The following is a 12,916-nucleotide window of genomic DNA, read 5'->3' on the forward strand; positions in this document are numbered from 1 at the left end:
TATTCTATTTAAAAATATTCTTTTGCATACAGAAATATTCGTTATGTTTTTAACATCATTTCCCATTTCGAATAATCCAATTCTTAACCCTTGCATTTATTTTAACTAAACAATTTTTTGTGTCTCTCCAAAATTGAGTATTTCGTGACTTAAGAGTTTCTCAAAAACCCGATTCATTTGTAACATAGTCTAAATAAATACCACTTGTGGTGCTAGTGAATTTACCTCCAAATGAAAACAACTTGTGGTACTACATATGAAAATGTGTGGTTTGACGAATCGCCCATACTTTGCTGACTCCTTAGCCAGCAGGAATGAGTAAGCCATCCGACAGCAAAAGTTGCCGTTTTTCGGGCGGGAGATAAAGTGTTCACCAGTTGAAACTATAAAATTTATCTTTTAAAAATAAGAAATGCATTAACACATTTCAGTTTACCATTGTCATCGTCTAGCCACAAATTTATGTTATATGCCCATTCATTTCTATATCACTGTAAATAATATTTCTTTGTCTTATTTTGGATCTGATGATTTGTCATCTATAATTATCTCTAATAAATATAAAAATGTTCCACGAACCCTTTTATATGTTAAATATTTAACATTTTAGATAGTCATGAGTTCAATGTGGTGCTACATTCTTGGGATTTTCTTCGTGTCGTAAATTAAGAAATAATCAAGTACTTTTGGAAGGAAGGTATTGACTTCATAATTTATTGAGAAGACTAGGAAACAAAAATTTATCAAGAATTATTTCGGTCCTGAATAACTTCTCATCTGTTTTCCTTTCTCTGATTGAGTCGATACGTTGGATACATTACATGCAGCCAAGATAGATTGCAAAATTAATATCTCTCATCATTTGTTGATGGCAAGAAAAATTCGATCCGGCGCCGAGGATTGAACCCGGGATCGCCAGTTCTAGGCAACGGGTGCACCACCACTGAGTTACTCCGAGGCTCAATCCATAGCACCGGATAGAATCTTTCTCCTTCGGTTCCTTTCCTTTGTCGAACATGGAGTAAGGCCACAAAGGGGAAAAAAACCAAACGAGAAAGATTCGATCCGGTGCTTGGATTTAGCCTCGGTGTAGCTCAATGGTAGAGCACCCTTTGCGTATGACTGGGGATCGAAGATTTCTCCGTCACCAACAGAAATTAACTATAAAAGATAATTCTGTAGGACCAAATATTAATAATGTTTACAAAGATCCCTCATAATGTTCAATATCTACGAAACTTTTACCAAATATTCTAGGAAATTGTTCGACTGTAAAATACCACGTAACTTGGTTCCATTGCTACTTCTCATTACTTCTCTCTACAATAAAATTTCACGCATGCTGTGCCTTTAATAGAAAGTAAACACATTAATTTTGATTAAAGCTCTAAATTAATACATCAAAGAGCTACGAGTATTATTGACTTTTAAACTGTGCTTGAATGAGTGTGGGAACTTTAAAATCTAATGATAATTATTTAATGCCTACTTCTTCCATTATAATGAAACTCAAAACTAGAAGGAACACTAAAATTATTTGCATCATTTATAAAATACCTACTTATATTTTTTAGAATATTCTGACAGATTTTAAACTTAACTTCCGGCAGAAATTAATCCCCTCCTCGTATTATATACAATGACCTCCATGCATGTTTCAGAATTTGTTACTTTCCTTACAATTTCTAATGAAAGAAAAGTAAGTGAAACACGGGTATTATAGGTATCCAACAAGGAAAACTCGGTGCGCAGAAACCAGCGGGCGAGACTGTCTCGCGCAGATGACGTATACTCCCGTTTCCAGCATGCTCTCAAGCCTACTGCAGGGGAGTAAGAGGGGTACAGCATGTGCGCCGCGAGGAATCAGAGCTGAGTTTTGTTTGTAGGATACCTATAGAATGAAGATTTTGGATTGCTTCTAATCAGCAACGAGTTATATGTTCGTATATTTAATATTTAATTATTATAAATATTATTCAACCTTCGCAAACCATTTAACCGATTCTGCTTACATTTTTTAAACCAAAACATCGTGTAATATTCGCTGTTTTGTACAGTAAAGTCTTATAAATGTCTAAAAAATAATTTATTGAGACAGAAAACAAAATCAGCAATTTTATTCATCTCAACTTATAAATAATATGTGCATTTCAGCCCCAATTTAGAGTACAATATTGTAGTTGAAAACCATTTCTATTTTACTCGTAGAACAAAAAGTATTAATTCCAAAACTATATTTCAGGAAAATAAATTTATTAGGTATTATAAATCATAAAAATAAGTGTTCGTTATTGTCGGGAAGCTACGATGGTATAAGGCTATTACATTCTTAGTTACTCAGCACAGATTATAATGCACTGAGTGAAGCGTAAGTAATGTCATTAATTTAAGGGGGTTAATGTTTTTAGGTTTTCTAACACAAATACTTTAAGGTATGTATTAACGTTTGAAATGACGTTTTTATGACTAAAATTTTCTTTGTAATAATGTTAGCTGCAAAATCCTAGTACAGAGCATTGTACGCATAAACAGCAATAACTCAGTGAAAGAAATTTCAAAATTGAGTAATTTTTAGAAAATATGTGGCATTTTGAAGAAATACAATAATTTTTAATTAATCATTTTTTTAAGGAATCAAAAAGTGAAATTGAAGTTTCTGATATATGGTTATGTTAGTCTACTTCCATATGCTGTCTGATAAATATCTTAAAAAGGTTGGTTAAAAAATGTAGATTTTCCTCCGAAACGTTAATACCTACCTTAATACAATTTTGCTCGGTTTTGCTTCCCTTCGAGAAAAAAATTGCTTTACATAGCATGTTTTAGGGAAAGCCACTGATTCAATTCCCAAATTGATCAGTGAATTTAAGAGGGCAGTGTATTATAATAATAAATGATTGAAAGAATTTTAGTTTTGTCCTTAAAATTTGCAGAAATTTGACCTGAACAAATGTAACTTTTCGTTCTGCAAAAGTATTTTACAATGTGACAATTGTTCAGATCGAATTTATACACATTTAAAGAACAAAACTAAAATTCTTTCAATAATTTATTATCATAATACACTCCTCTCTTAAGGGGTTAGGTACAACTTACATTAGTAAAATTTTCGAAACATTTAACATTTTTTTCCTCCATTACTGTATCTTGTACAATCATGAAAATTAGTATATGTAAAACGCTGTCCTTCTGCTATATGAAAAAATATTTTTACGATTAAAGAAAAATTATTTGCATTTTTTTTTTTCAAAATTCAGTTCACTGTGCAGTGATGAAGCGTCTCCCACATAACTCTAAAACTATACAACATTCTGTGTTGAAATTTTTTTGGCTGTATTTATGCTTGTCATATGTATAATATGATGCAAGATCAGTTCTCTACCTGTGATAGATTCTTTGATAAAAAAAAATAAAATCATTTAAAAATGGTCAAATATCAATATTTTCTTCCAACACAAAAAAACAAATATTATTTATTAACCAATGTAGTTGAAAGAGAATTATATTGTAAACATGAGTTTCAGCAATAAAATAAAAGAGCGAGAACATGAAGTTAACAAGTTTATGAGTTATGAAGGAAGCGCTTCATCACTGCACAGTGAACTACTACCATTATGAGTTTTGAAAAAAAAAATATATATATATAATTTTTTTTAATCGTAAAAATATTTTTTTCATATAGCAGAAGGACTGTGTTTTACACATACCAATTTACATTATTGCAGAAGATACAGTAATGGAGGGAAAAAATATTGAATATTTCCAAAAATTTTATTGCTGTAAGCTGTATCTAACCCTTTAAGTTCACTGATCATATTGGGAATTAAATCAATGCCCTTTCCAAAACAGCTATGAAATGTTTAATATAAAACAATTTTTTTTCCTAAAACGAAGCAAAAACGAGCAAAATTGTAGGTAACTTTTCGGTTTGAAATATCTCAAACAATAACCCCCTGAAATTAATTACTTACCATTCATTCTGTATATTTAAATTCCGTTTAAATTTGAACGAAGCTTTGATATAAATATTTAATAATTATCGTAGTATTGCTAAAATTCCAAATAATTTTATCACAATTTCTATTAGCTAATTGTCCTAATATTTTATGGTGTTGCATATAAATTGCTACTAACGTCGCTTTCAATAAAATCAAACAAATAACTGTAAGTCTAGCCTCTAAGCTACCTTAGATGTAAGAGCACAATGTTGACAGAGGTGTACACGTCAATATTTTCGTATCAGTGACAGAATTTGCAATCAAACTGAACCAGATGACTTAAAGTTTTATATTTTGAACGATACTTTGAGATAATTATCGTCGGATCATATTTCACGAAAAAGGAAACCGATTCAAAACCATAAAACACGTAAATACTCGCAACATCACGAAACTTCCAACAATTTCATATTAGATTATATACATACATGCAATATACCTACTTATGGAAGGAGTCAAAACTCAATTTGTAAATTTAGTTTGTGAGGGAACAAACATTTAAAGGACATATTTAGGGCCTAAATCTATTTGCTCAACTTAACTCTGTGCTAAACGTATAGTTGTGTTGTAAAAGGTGGTTTATACGGTCACATTACTGTGAATAGTGATGTTCCCTCCAAGTTGTGCAGTACAGCTGGCGCAGCGTTTTTGGTGTGTGTCCTAGATAAATAGTGCCCAGTTTGTGAGCATGTTGCTAGTGCAGCCATTTGCCAAACAAAGTTGTCAGACTGACTGCGGCAAATGTAAAACACTCGTACTTAACGTTCCCATTACTTATTTCACACGCCAGAAACGGTGACGCGGACTATAACAAAATGATCCTGCATATATTGTACAATTGAAGGGAACGTTACACTAAAAGTAACTCTATGGTAATACATTTCAGCTATGAAACTGAAAATATTATTGAAAATAATGTCAAAATTGCATTTTAGAAATATGATCGTTGTTCCACTACTTAAGCTGATAGTTTCCATTGCACTCTATGTATAACAAAGAAATGTATTATAACCATTTGATGTTCCTTTAAAAATTACATTAAGTCTGTAGATTCATTGTGTACATCTTCAATAGGACCAATGTATAAACATATTCGTTGATGGTTTTCTTATATATGTATTTTAATTTGCTATTCAATTAATGCGAAATAGATTGTAAGATAAATTATTGGTGTCAGTAAAGGAATTATGTGATCGATTCGGATAAAATCGATTGTAATGATGTAAGGCCTCTGTTGTATGAAAGAGCTATAATAAATGTTAAGGTGCGTTCGTAATTTTCTAAACGTACCCTCCGTCTGAAAGAAAAGTAATTAATACTATGTATACATGTTCCCTTCCTTTAGGGTAAAGGTTGATAACATTGCGATACGAGTAAAATTGTGATAGTTCTTTTTTGAGAATTTATTACAATTTTACTGAGCCAGAGGAGGGCCGGTTTTGTGCAGGAACTTGTTCACAAACATTCCACTATTACATTGACACAAAAAATCGATCTTCCTCTCGCTCAGTAGAATTGTAATAAATTCTCAAAAATAACTATTATAATATTACTCATATCACAATATTACCAACCCTTACCCTATACTGAAATAAGTCTTATATTTCATCTTCCAATTCAAGCATGTGATAATAAGTCCTTTAGTTTTTATAGAAACTATTCCGGTATTTGCCAACCAACAATCAAACTAAATGACAAAGTTAAGGTGGGAGGCACACCATTGGCTTGCAAAAATGTAGGGAAATTCACTTTTTTATATTTCAGCAACTATAAAAGCTAAATGAACAAAACTTTTCATGCTTAATATACATACATTACACTTTATAAAACACTGTTCAGAGTATTAAAATAGCTAATAATTATCAGTAAAATAATATCAAATTTGCATATTATCTTTTAAAACCCTGAAGCATTTACATAATAAAATCTAAAATTAATTAAATATCTGCATGATTCTTTAACAGAATTATTCTAAAGGTCTTCATAACAACATAGTCTAGGATCTTTTGCCTATCCTTCAGGAAATATTTTTTCCTTAATCAAAAATTTTAGAATATTTGAAGGATTCAGAGCTATAGTGGGCCAAGCGCCATTTATTAAAAACGGAGAAAGCAAGGGTTAAAGTTAAGTGAATACCATAGCTTAATGAAGATTGACATATGATTTAATTTGAATGTGTATACTTTATATTACTTGCTATATATTTCCATTGAATTATGGTAATAACTTCATTTTAGCCCTTGTTTTCTAGGGTTATAGTAAATGGCGCTTGGCCCACTATGGTTCTGAACCCTTCATTTAATACTGGAGGTAACGACTGAGGAAAAAAAACATTTCTTGGAGGAATAGGTAAAAGATCCTAAACCAATGTGCTGATGTACTAGATCGTTAGAACATTCCAGTAAAAGAATCATGTAGATATTTAATGAAATGTATATTTTATTATGTAAATACTTTGCGGTTGTAAAAAAAATACATAAATGGGGTATTATTTTTTAAGGAAATTACTAGCTATTTTAATATTCTGAATAGTTTTTCATAAAGAAATATTTCAAATCACATGCTCTTACACAGAAAACAAAAACCACCTTATACAAAACACTTGTGAGATCACTGATATATGCTTCAGAAACATGGACCATTTCTAAGAATGACGAGAGAGGACTTGAAATTTTTGAAAGGAAGATTCTTCGAAGAAGATATGGTCTAGGTTTTGAAAATGGATTATGGAGAAAAAGATATAATGGGGAATTATATAACATGTTTAAAGAGCCCAATATAATAAATATAATTAAAACCAATAGATTGAGGCGGGTGGGACATATAATGAGAATGTACGCATCAGAACCTTGTAAAAGAATTATTCTCACAAACCCTGGAGGTCAAAGGAGATGAGGACGACCACATCTGCGATGGACTGATGGAGTGGAGGAGGATCTTGTAAGATTGGGATACAGGAATTGGAGGACTGTTGCACAAGACAGAGACAGATGGCAACGCCTACTGAGGGAGGCCAGGGCTCATAACGAGCTGTAGTGCCAATGATGATTATGATGAGTGCTTTATAAAGTGTATGTATATGAAGTATGGAAAGTTTTGTTCATTTGGTTTTATAGTAGCTGAGATATAAAAAAGAAATGTATTTCAAAGAATTTTTGCAGGCCGATGGTGTACTTCTCCCATAATGCTCATTTCAATTTACAATAATTCTACATCTAATCATACAACTCTACTGGACATGAGTATATTAACTCGGTTACTGGTGACCTATAACACAGCATCAGGAATGACTCGAGAAGCGACAATCACTCACTGCTTGTTCGAGGCTCCTGAACAGATCCCATCCACAGCCCATCTTAAGTTACAATCCCCAACCTTGTGCCTTCCCTCATCTTATTTGAGCTGACGGAGCTGAACTCGGTCCCTGGCAACCTGGAATACAGGATCGGGAGCGATTTGTGAATCGGAAGCAATTACTGCCTGTTCGTGTTTCAGAATCACGATCCATCCACGGTTCATCTTATGCCAGAACGATTGTGACATCCTGTACCATGATGAACTACAGCCCCGGATATTAAATATACACAAAAAATATATCCTTCAACTCTAAGATTCTAATATTCCGGGGCTGGACTAAATTTTTTGGCTAACCTGACATCCAGCGCGACGGATATTCCCGTAAGGAGCTGAATCACGTATACACTGCTCCGTCGATGTAGGAGAAAGGCAAAGTCTACCTTCTTAGATATAACATGCGGAGCAAGTCCCCTGTAATCGGCAATCATCATGGTTAGGTACAGTATGAAAGTCAGGAAGATTATGGTCAGTAAAAAAATCGATCATACGGGAATGGGTATTTAAGAATTGCTAATTCATTAATAAAAAGTGAATCTGACACAACGTTAATAAAAATTCATTATGTTTCCTAAAATATATCTAATCTATAAAATACAATAAGTAAGTAAATAAATAAATAAATAAATAAAAGTAAATAAACACGTAAAGTATTAAATAAATAAAAAAGAAAGAAAGAGAGAAAATAAGGAATGAATGAATGTATGTATGTCTGTATTTATTTACACTGCAAGTGAGCAAGCACCCGGTGGCAGTGGTATATACAATATTAACAATACACAATAAAATTTATTTTTTATTTATTTATTTATTTATTTAATAATAACATATACATAAAAACGTTACATTAAAATACCCCGAAAGAGCAAAGCTCGTGTTCGGGGACAGTTCCGTTACATAGATACACATACTTTGTAGACAAAATACTTAAGAAAAAAGCTCACATAAAGATTGTAATAAAATTAGTAAATAATAATACTAATAATAACTGAGTGAAAAAAGAGACGATGTTTAGATTGATGGATTAATATTAAATTAGTATTAGTAGTATAATTAGTGCAGGTCATGTTGAGATAGTAACCAAGATAAAATAGAAAAATACACTTAGGATAGAAATAAACTTGTTTTACAATACATGGTACATAATATATATACAGGGAAGTCTGTCATATAAATTTTTTAATTCTGGATCTGAAAATTTCATTGCTTAAAGTAGTCAATTCTGGATGAAATTTTATTATCGAATTATATAGCCGTGGACCATAATTTGTACTGTGTAGTAAAGCAGCAGATGTGAAATATTTAGGTTCAACTAATTTAAGAATTTCATTTCGTCTCGTATTATGAGCATGTGGCTGAGCTACAAATTTCGTTCTATTTTTATGATAAGCAATACACAATAAAATTTACAATACACAATACAATTTTACAACACATATACAAATTTATACACAATACAATAAGAATACACAATACAATTTAACACAATAATAATAAAACATAAATAAAATACCTAATTTTACAATACAACTACATAATTATGTATAGGTCCTACATAAGTTTCAATAGTCTTTCACTTTACTCTCATCTCATTCCCTGTAGTGGCACTATGACGCATTTCACTGACACTTTAGCACACATTTCACTGACACTCTGTAACACATTTCACTGACACTATAGAACTCATTTCATTGACGCTATAAATTATCACTGATCGGAACTATTCACTGCACTGTAAAACCATAACTTCACTGACTCACCTCGCTTCACTGATACAACAGTTCAAATAAGTCAAATAATTACACCCTTATGCATACTGTACTTATAAACAGAACTACATTTAAACTAAACATTTCTATTCTAAGGGCCTCTTACACGCTAATTTTAAATAATTTACAATTCAAACCAAGGAAGTAACTCGTCAGGCTAAATAGATACATGTCACCTTAAAAAAATTAAATGTTAAATGTCACCTTAATTTTAATTTGCACTTTATACACAACTTTTTAAATTATTCTTGAAACTCCTTAAGGAAGGACAGCCCTCAAAGACCGCTGCAGGTAGGTCATTCCAATCATTTATAGTTCTATTTAAAAATGAGAATTTACCTACATCCGTTTTCTGTTTCCTACATTTGATTTTAAAATCATGATCGTTCCTACCATAGTACGTTGGCTTTTCTAATCGAGCCGTTATGTCTGCCCATGCTTTCTGAGCTAGATGTGCTCTATACAATGATGTTATTCTAGTTTTCCTACGTCTGTTTTCCAAAGTTTTCCATTTAATTTCTTTTACCGTATCGTTTTCATCTTCTCTTTTACCTTTAACAAATTTAGCTGCCCTATACTGGATTCTTTTTAAGGAATTTATCTGATATATTCTATAGGGATCCCAACATGTAGTTCCGTATTCCATTAACGGTCGCACTAACGTTAGATATGCTATTTCCCTCGATTTGGGGCTAGCCTTTTTCAAGATTCTCATAATAAAGTGAAGTGCCCTCCATGCTTTACCCGTAACATTATCAAAATGCTCTCCCCAAGGAAGTTTGGAGTTTAAATACACTCCTAGCTATTTATAACATTGTTCTTGCGGAATTACAACACCACTGAATTCGTAATTAAGACTAGTTTCCTACAATGAATACAAATCAACTACTCAATAAAAAGAGATGCAAATTAATAACTAACTAAATAAATAAAAAATAAAACTGAATAGATATAAGTAAATAAATTATAATTAAATAAAAAAGAATACAGAAATAATAAAAATAAATAAATACAAATATAAATGATTAAAAATTTGTAACTACATAAAAATAAACAAAAATAAATATAAAAAATAAGTATTACCTTAAACTGTCAAGCAATAACTTTAATATCTGCGCCATTTTCAAGGCGTTGAATAATATTTACTCCGTGAGAAATACTGAGACGTGAACGTGTTAGTGACACGATGCCTTACCAGTATGTGGGGACTTGGATTCTCATCACAACAGACCACATTGTATTGTTTTGCTGCTTTCTGGTTAGACCGTAACACATTCTACTAAACCGGCGGGGCAGTGTATTCAGCAAGAGGACGACAAACATGCTCTCCCCAGCCAATCTCTAAGCCAGAAGCCCTTCCCCACATTATGCCCTCAGGTCGATCGAGCTATGATTTGTTGGAATGATTTCAACGGCTACCATATAGGAATGCGCTAGCACTTGTTGGAAGATGTCATCTCCCTCAACGTTGGATTTTTCGTTGCACTATCGAAGACCAAAACTGACTTAATATCCTGTGATTTTCCTATGGAGGTTCGTGAAGAACAATGTTTACTTTCCACCTTTGGCTAATGACCTGCAGAAGCCACGGCATCGCATCACAGCTGCACGCTACCCAGAGCGCGGGAGGAATTGAAATATTGCAGTGCAATGCGACCAGAGGTACACTAATCAAGAACTTGCATGGTATCAAACAACACGTGGAGAATTACCTGTCTGTTGGCACTTACCATTAATAGTTACGGAGATAAAGTATTGTCAAATCGGAGCAACCGTTTAAAGACACAGCGTAGATTAATCATATTGCAAATGAGATTCTTCGTGAAAACAGCAGGATATACCTCCACTGGCCATAGAGGAAACAAGTATATAAGAGAGGAGTTAGAATTGAAGAGGTGAGATCAATAACCATTCAAGTCCATTTACACAAGTTTCGAGAAAAATGCAAAAAAAATATTTTTTTATTTCTTACCTAATTATTATTTTTTGCACGTAATATTTCTGGTTGGTTTCGAGATCAAGACAAAGTAGCATACCAACTTTTAAAATCGTAACACTTGTGGAAATATCTAAAATTTAATTTTAAATTTGCAAAAAATGAATGACCGGAAGTGGACTTGAATGGTTATTGATCTCCAATTAGAATTAGAATTAGCCACGAAATCCCATGAAGGGCAAGGGGTCTCCTGACTATGCAGTGTGGCTTGTCAAGCAGTTCCCGGTTAGCCACTCCGGGAATGATGGTCACTTTTGTAATGTCATAGTTGAAGGGTGCACTGTTCACTAGTCACTGTTTGGGTTGCAAGTCACTTTGTGATGATCTCCCATTGATGTCGGTCTTTCGCTGTTCTTGATCATAGATGGGCGAATCTTGATCTATCTAAGTTCGTCCGTCCACCTTGTCTTCTGTCTTCCAGCGTTGCGTTTACCAATCCTTGGGTCCCATATCGTAAGTATGTGTGTCCACCGGTAGAGGAGTTAGAGATTATATTAATTCTAGAAACAATTAAACAACAACATATCTCAAGAATACCGAAGAAAAAATATTTACGTGCAGTTGAACAACATCAACCCAGGGGGAAAAGGAAGATATTATAGATGCCAAAAACGATTAACAGATGAAATCCACTTGGAGACCGAAAGGTAAAACTAGGCGTATACCTTGAGAAGATATGGCTGATGATGTTCCTGAGACGAGGAATGCCTTGCGGTGAAATTCTCTAGCAAAGGAAGTGAGCGTATTCCGAACCTCAGCGCTGAGGAATCTGATGGCATCACGGTGTTCCGAATTTCAACGATGACGTCACTGATACTCCACTGGTGTCGCACCGATTCCATCAGCTTGCAGAGGTGGTGGTAGTCTCCCTCAGTCTCCATCAGTGAATCTGATTGTTTCCTGTATAGGGCGGGAATTAGCAGATGAATGATATCGTGCACTGTTGTGTCATGGCGGTGTGTTCTGCTATATTGTTTGTAATGAGCACAACATAAAAACAATATGTTAATGGCTTAAGAGCGAACATGTCAACGGAACAGTTATTACTACCGGTTCAAGAAATAAATTATTTATGCTCTCTTTTCTTTGAATGAGATGACAGTACGGAAATTTCGCAAAATCTTGCTAGCGTAGCACGGACAACAACTTGTACAGCCGCCATGATAGCCATCGAACCTTCAAGCACTTTTATTCCTATTTCGCTGAAGCGTGACGTCATTGTTGTCCACCGGTCCGGTGAGATTCGGAATACGCTGAGTGCATGTCAGTCGAAATCTACGTAGCATACCCGCTGATATTTGGGGACGGTCTGTATCTGGTGACCGTTATTGGCTTTTATGAGTGTCATTTATATTTGTTACTGTTGCTCCAAGGTATTTCGATTTTTCCACTTTTTCAAAGAATAAATTTCCAAGATAACAGACCAAAACATGTTAACCAGGTAGGCTACAGTAATATTTAACACGAGAAAGACATATAATACATATTCCGAAGTGATATAGTGTTAAAAGTTGCGTAATTAAGATGTATAATTATTCTGTGTCCGAATTTGAATTTGTTAGAATAATGTTGCTGTCTTTCGTATAATATATTATTGTATTAGATTATTCCATGCAAACCTTTATTAATTATGCCCTTAGTGACATTTCATATACCGGTTAGAGTAAAATTTGTTCACATGAAGCAAAATGTATGAAGTCAGTTTCTAAATATTGATTTTGAGAGTCAAATTCCGTAGTATTTTTTAAAAAAATATTAAGTTATTTCATGAAATAAAGAAATAGTTTTGTTAAATCTTT

Source organism: Periplaneta americana, chromosome 6 (assembly GCF_040183065.1).
Source record: "Periplaneta americana isolate PAMFEO1 chromosome 6, P.americana_PAMFEO1_priV1, whole genome shotgun sequence".
Classification (NCBI taxonomy): domain Eukaryota; kingdom Metazoa; phylum Arthropoda; class Insecta; order Blattodea; family Blattidae; genus Periplaneta; species Periplaneta americana.